Source organism: Perca flavescens, chromosome 4, assembly GCF_004354835.1.
Source record: "Perca flavescens isolate YP-PL-M2 chromosome 4, PFLA_1.0, whole genome shotgun sequence".
Classification (NCBI taxonomy): Eukaryota; Metazoa; Chordata; class Actinopteri; order Perciformes; family Percidae; genus Perca; species Perca flavescens.
In genome coordinates, this window is record NC_041334.1 from 9,797,981 (window position 1) to 9,805,480 (window position 7,500).

Genomic DNA, 7,500 nt, shown 5'->3' on the forward strand with positions numbered 1-7,500 from the left:
AGTTTTAATGAACCTGTTGTTGGTTTATTCTCTCTCTCTGCTCTGCATTTAGACAGAATGTTAAGGGCAATAATGAAGCTACATCCACACTAGTCCACTTTTCATTTTTAAGCAGCGTTTGAGACAAAAACGATCTCGGTCCACACAAGAGTTTTAGCTCCAGTCGCAGAACTAATCTCCATCCGTGTTAACACGTCTGACAACACACATCACATGACCATTCACACACACTGGGCATGTGCGTGCCGGATTAAACAGGAAGCCGATTGTCTGACGTTACTCAGCGGTTCAAAATCATGGATGTACAAGTTGAAAATACAGAAAATACTTTGGAGAAAGCTCAACAATAGTAAGCAAAAGATGTATTAGCTTTGACCGACGACGAGTTGGAACTGTTATTGAAAGTATGTAAGCCCACCTAAGCAGTAAGACTCAATGACGTGCGTCCTCGGGGAGAATTTCTAATAAGGGGAGATGTTCCACTCTCGGGAAAACTTCCAGCTTCTGAACTGGTTGCAGCTCCACTCTGGTTCCATATGAGGGCGCTCACTGGCGAGTGCAGAATGAATGGAGGTCTATGGAGCTATACCCCACTTTTTTGTCTAGTAATTTGAATGTTGCATTCGAAAGGGGAGGCAAAGAAAATACTCACTGCTGGGTATTAGATCTTTTTAAATTATCTTTTTTTGTTCTAAAAAGCCTTTTAAAATGTCAATGACGTCAAACACATATACGGCTAGAGATACTGCTTCATGGCAAGCTCTGAGTCACTTCCTTTTTTCTCTTGAGGCATCGACAACACAGCTGACAGGTTAGGCTCTCCCTGTCAATACACGTGCTAGAAAGAGGTTTGCTAATGTTTTATAGACAATGTCGAAATATTCACTCTGACATTCTGGTTCCGCTTCGGATGCCATCAAGCGGGATCTCCGATCGTAATCAGTCCTTCACTGACCAAAAGGCATTCATTAGCAGAATGCTAGCGTGTAATGGCCAACAACGACTCAACCTGTAAGAAATCAAAAGGAGATAGGTACTCGTTGATTCAACTTTCAACCTATGATCCATGTTGAACTTGCAAAAACTACAATCAAGTCTGAGATTTCTCAACGGCAGTCAGATGAAAGAGACAAATTTAGCCGTCTAGCTCCATAGAGTCCCATTCATTTTGCACTCGCCTGCGATCACCCCCAGTGGAACTCTGGTGGAACTGCAAATTCGGTATAATGGGGCTTTATAGGGAATGAACAGGCTCTCTGTAGACGGGCTCTGGTCCTCATTTCTAAAAGTCTCCGTTTGTGTCCGTCCAGACTACAACCCCGCAGTTTTCAAACCAGAACAGGGGCAGCGGTATTTCCAAATGTCTCCGTTTTAGGGACACGGGGAAAGCCGGAGTAGTGTATACACGAGGTGGGAACGTAGCAAAAGATATTCAGTTATAAACCAAAACGTAGTAGTGTAAATGTAGCCTAAGTGTGAAAGCCTTTTTATTTTGAATACATAACTTTTCCCACAGTATTTCTAACACTGTTCTCGCTACATTTACTTAAAAGATCTGAATGCTTCTTCCACCGCTGAAAGAAAGGAAACGGGCAGAAAGAACACCAGTTGATGAGTAGAAGGCAGAAATGTCTGTAATTTTCCATATAAGAGGAAGCAAAATAGGACAAAAAAAAGATGTACCTATGTGAGCATGTGTTTGAAAGCTGAGAAGGAGAGACTGAATGTTCTGCGCCACCGTGAGACTGACAGACAGACAGAGGGTATGAATAAGTCTGCAGTTGTCTGTTAATGACCCTTAGCATGCAGCTGCAAACAGGAGAATCACTGTGGGACCATCACTCACACACCAGATGATTTGGTTTGGCAGCATTACGGCCATTAGCGGCTGTGAGGAGATGATGGATAAGTGGCAGCCACTTTTGGCCTGACTACATTTCAATTACAGCCCTTTTATCGCCTCCCTCTGTGATCATTCAGAGCACAATAATCTGTTCTCAACTTTCTTTTCTGTGGTGATGACATTTTTGGATTTTGCAGCTTCACCAAGATCATTTGGAAAGCTTTTATAATGTTTTATTTTCTGTGGACGAATAGTTTGTCATTCAGCTTCCACCATGCTGCATCGTTACAGAACGAATACAGTATTTTCTGCGTGACTCAAAGAAAAAGTTACCGATGATCAGTGATCATCGGTAACTTTTTCTAATCCAGTCAAGCGTTTGCCTGGATCGTTGGCTGGTTAGTTTTCAACATGTCCAAGTCTTTAAAGAGTCCAAAGTTTTTAAATGAGTAAATCGTTTGTCAGCAATTATTTTTGACCAAATTGAACAGAAAAACCCCATCCACAATTTTAAATACAATTTAAAAAAAAAAAAAAAAAAAAAAAAAAAAAAAAGCATCAGTGTTCAAACTGAAAGTAATACTGTTTCAGGTTAACGGGAAAGATTAAAAAAAGAAAATATATGGCACCATATATTTCCCTGTGTCTGAATTTATTTTATCTTTATTTTGGTGTATTTCTCTTGTTATGGACTGTCAGGTTGTTTATTATAGTAAAATAGTTTGCATACATATGGGCAGGTTTCATTTAATACATTTGCTCTCTTTTCTAATCATCTCACTCCTTCATTAAGGAAGATTCCCTCGCTCACAGTAACTGCATGTTCAGTTTGAATGAGCTGGAATGAAAGTCCTGGTTAAAGTGCTCGTTTGCAGCAGATAAAAGGATATGATATTGTAGAAAATGTTCAGCTTTTAATTCATCCTGCCAAGTGCCTAGGTTTGGTTTTAACATTGGGCGGGGGGGGCACATTATAACCGGGGGGCTCTGGGGGGTCGTCTCCCAGAAAAATGTGAGCGTCAAACACTTTATTTTCTGCACTCTAAGAAATACATCCGTAAAATACCATAAGAGGACTGGCAGCTCATTACTCGGACTTTACCCCGCAAATAAAAAAAACCCGGAAATTATGTGTGTAGCTGCAGTTAAAATACAGAACATTTTCTGTTGTTTTGGCCTGTATAAAATTCTCTCATACAAAGCTGCTCAGTTAGTAAACTTCCGAAAACATTGAAAAAACCTTTAAAAATTTCGTAAAAAGTGACAAATGTCAAAACAAAATGGGACAACGGGGACTTAATCTCCCAAAATGTTTTTTGAGGGGGACAAATCTACCTCTTCTAAATATGTGTGTGTGTGTGGGGGGGGGGGGGCCAACATATTCCCTGCATCCCCCCTGAAACGAGGAAAATCTGACTTTAGTGACTGTTTTATAACCTGTAATGAGTTTCTATTGACTTATAAGTACTTTAAAATAGTATGCAACTGTACTTATAGTTGCCTTGCTAAACTTTGGTGAAATACTGGAATTGGAATCAAACATTAGGAGCTGTGTTTGAGGGTGCAGAAGCAGAAACGGGACGTTTGAACAGTTTAGACTTTTGGTCCTTCATCATGCAGTCGGAGATGTCATGAGTGACCGTGTTTAGTTGGGTTTCAGCCCTCTGTGACCTCGTGTCTGCTGCACACATGGTCCGAGCGAGGCACAGCGCTGACATTCATCTTCCACCTCAGACGCAGCAGAAACACATTGCAAATGAAAATAAAACGTGTTCTTGATTTGTGAACATAAACCCTTTTTTTTTTTTTTTTTTTTGTGATCAAATGTTTTTATTCAACACACATACACCACCAACAGTATGTTACAAGTAACAGAACATACATGTAAATCCTCCCCTCCTCCCCACACAAAAAAAAAATATATATATATAATTTACATACATATATATATATATATATATATATATATATATATATATATATATACATACAGATACATATAAATTAAATAAAAACAAAAATTACATTAATGAGTTAAAATGAAATAAAAGCTGTACACTTAAAACAATATCAACCCACCCTGCCCAGGACCCCGTGGGCTGGCAGCTGTAATCGCAGTCGGCCTTTTAACGTCTCTGCTATTAAAAGCCACATATCTATATTCACCTGTCTAGCACCATTGATACGAGCGGTTGAAAGTTCCATATAAACTATGTCTAGAAAGGTCAGAAGCCATTGCTTAATGGTCAAAGTGTGTGGGGGCTTCCAGCGCACCGCCACCATTCTCTTTGCAGCCGTGAGCCCGGCAAGGACTATCCTTTTCTGACATTTAGAAATCTGTAGTGAAGAAGTGTCATTCAGTAACAGAACTGGTATTGTCGCTAATACTGTCCCCGAGACAAATGTTGACAGTTCTGAGGCAACATTTTGCCAGAACCGTGCAACAGGGGGGCACTCCCAAAACATGTGAAGAAACGTGCCCATGGTCTTCAGTGAACACAATGTGCAGGAAGCGTCACCAATCCTTTTCATCAGGCACAGCTTACGAGGGGTCAAATAAGTCCTATGGACAAAATTATAGTGGATCTGCTGGTGGTCTGGATTTCTAGAAGCCAATTTGACATTATTCCATACCCTGCTCCAGTCGAAATCTGGCTCTAGCCCTGGGAAATCCCTCCTCCATACTCTGTCTAGTGGAAGTGTCCGGTGTGAGGCTTCCCTTATGTATTGATATAGAGTGGATACCAGAGGTGTGGACTCGAGTCATGTGACTTGGACTCGAGTCAGACTCGAGTCATGAATTTGATGACTTCAGACTCTACTCGACAAAATGTACAAAGACTTGCAACTCGACTTGGACTTTAACATCAATGACTCGTGACTTCACTTGGACTTGCGCCTTTTGACTCGAGAAGACTTGCTACTTCCCATGAAAACTGGGGAAACAAATGTTCACACGGCCGCGCCGCTCTCAGTTTATCTGCATCTGTGAAAAGAATGTGAAATGTGCACCACCTGTATGCATGCAGAGAGCACGCGCGCTGCCTGCACGACATCCAATCACTGTAGTCCCACGTTGTTTTGATTCGACAGCATCTAAGCAGGCACATTGCAAGACAACCAATGAAGCGCAACAACGCGCCAGTTGGCAAAATGATACCGAAGATAGTTTCGTTTGGCTATAAAAATTACGAGGTAGTCGACAAAAACGAAGTTGCAATTTGCAAAACATGCGGGTCGAAGATTACAGACGGAGCTGCCACAACGTCCAACTTTGTTCGACACCTGAAGTTGCACAAAGAAAGGTACGTTTTGAACGAATGCTAAGCACCTTATCCGATGTACCGTAACTTACTAGCTGCTGCATATTTACTGTATCAACGAGACAGTAAACGCACGTCTCCCTTGCTGGTTCATGCTTACAAAAATAGGGATTTTGGAACCCGGATTATATGAGGTACATGAGTGTAGCACACTCAGATGGAAAACCTCGCCAACATCATGTCAACGTCCGTTTTAAAGTACCATAACACAGTCACAGTAGATCCACCATTAGCCTTCCCTTTTCATATCATGCCCAAACAGCAGGCAGCACATGGACATAGAGTGCTACGTAGTCTAGGTCTGTGAGGCAGCGCACCACTGGGATATACAGTACAGGCCAAAAGTTTGGACACACCTTCTCATTCAATGTATTTCTTTATTTTCATGACTATTTAAATTGTAGATTCTCACTGAAGGCATCAAAACTATGAATCAACACATATGGAATTATGTACTTAACAAAAAAGTGTGAAATAACTGAAAACGTCTTATATTTTAGATTCCTCAAAGTAGCCACCCTTTGCTTTTTTTGATAACTCTGCAAACCCTTGGTGTTCTCTCAATGAGCTTCATGAGGTAGTCACCTGAAATGGTTTTCACTTCACAGGTGTGCTTTGTCAGGGTTAATTAGTGGAAGTTTTTCCCTTATTAATAAAAAAAGCAAAGGGTGGCTACTTTGAAGAATCTAAAATATAAGACATGTTTTCAGTTATTTCACACTTTTTTGTTAAGTACATAATTCTATATGTGTTCATTCATAGTTTTGATGCCTTCAGTGAGAATCTACAATGTAAATAGTCATGAAAATAAAAAGGAAACGCATGTGAATGAGAAGGTGTGTCCAAACTTTTGGCCTGTACTGTACATGATTTGTATACATTTTATTTCTGTGGTAAGAGGACTTGAAATGACTCAAAATTAAAATGGTAAGACTTTGGACTCGACTTGAGACTTGTTGGCTTTGACTTTTGACTCGACTCGGGACTTGCCTCATCTTTGACTTGACTTGACTCGGGACTCGAGGGCAAAGACTTGAGACTTACTTGTGACTTGCATAACAATGACTTTGTCCCACCTCTGGTGGATACCATGCCCCGTGAGCCACTTTTAGCAATGAACAGCTCGTGAAGCGGGTGAACAGGCAGGGGGTGCTGCCACGGTACGCCATGTGCCTTAAGAGCTGCTCTAAGTTGTAGGTAAAAAAAGAAGGATGTGCCTGGTAGGTTAAAATCTTCCTTTAGGGCTAGAAAGGAGCACAGCCCGTTTTAAATCAAAAACGTCCCCTAAAAGGTGAATGCCCCCCTTTTCCCATTGGGGGAAGGTGATTGGTCTACTCCCCATCAACAAACCGTTGTTTTTAAAAATGGGTGAATAAAGATGCCATCTGCAGGAAGAGTTACAATACCTTTCCACCGAGCGCCAAACCTCAACAAGATGAGAAATGATCGGACCAAATCGTAGCCGACACTGCCTAACAGACACGTTCGCAAATAGCACATCTGCCAAAGACCAAGGGTGCACCATCTTCTCTTCTATCGCTCGCCAGGAAACCACCGACTGGGGGTCAAACCAGGTGACAAGCGGTCGAAGGGTTAATGCCCAGTAGAACCATTTAAAGTTGGGAACTGCTAAGCCCCCCCCCCCGCTCAATCTGTCACGCTGAGCACTGAGCAGTTTTCACACGTGGAGTGAACATAAACCCTTGAATACTGTATACACCCAAAAGACATCAAGGAAAAACGCATCAAGTAAGACACTCGTCTTTAAGAAATATGATTTTAAAATGCCTTCTTCTTAATCACTAGTTTCAAGTCTTCATCTGGCACATTCTCAATAGACTAAGATTTAAAAAAAAGTTCACATTCTCAATCTTATTCTACTGAGAATGTGCCAGATGTATTAAAAGCATTTGAAATATTTTTTTTTCTTAAAGACGAGTGCCTTGGGTTTTTCCTTGATTATTATTGGATTTTGTTCATGCCCCGTACCAAAGAACCCCGTCTTTTGTTCAATAACACTAGTTCCAAGAAGCTCTCCAATCTCTTCCGTTCCCCAAATACTGTATATCAGCTTATTAAAATGTTGTTTCCAGCATTATATTAGTTTAACTAAGTTAACTAGGATCTGGTTCAGATATAAACCAAACTTAAAATTCTATGATTGTTACATTCATTCTCATATAAACTGCATCATGCAATCTTATAATGCGTGTCTGTTCAGTTGTGTTGTAGCTCTTTAATGTAACAAACTGCTGGCATGGTACAGCTCGACCCCCACTGCTGCTATTATTATTATTATTATTATTATTAATTATAGTTCTATTATTTTTACAG

The 7,500-nt window shown here is 40.7% G+C and overlaps 1 protein-coding gene and 1 long non-coding RNA gene across 8 annotated transcripts in view; one reads left to right on the forward strand and one right to left on the reverse strand.

Moving 5' to 3' along the window:
- The window catches only part of ripor3 (RIPOR family member 3), a 78,874-nt gene that overhangs the window by 23,496 nt on the left and 47,878 nt on the right, over window positions 1–7,500 (reverse strand). The gene's annotated exons all lie outside the window — the stretch shown is intronic.
- The window catches only part of LOC114553622 (uncharacterized), a 61,426-nt gene that overhangs the window by 2,043 nt on the left and 51,883 nt on the right, over window positions 1–7,500 (forward strand). The gene's annotated exons all lie outside the window — the stretch shown is intronic.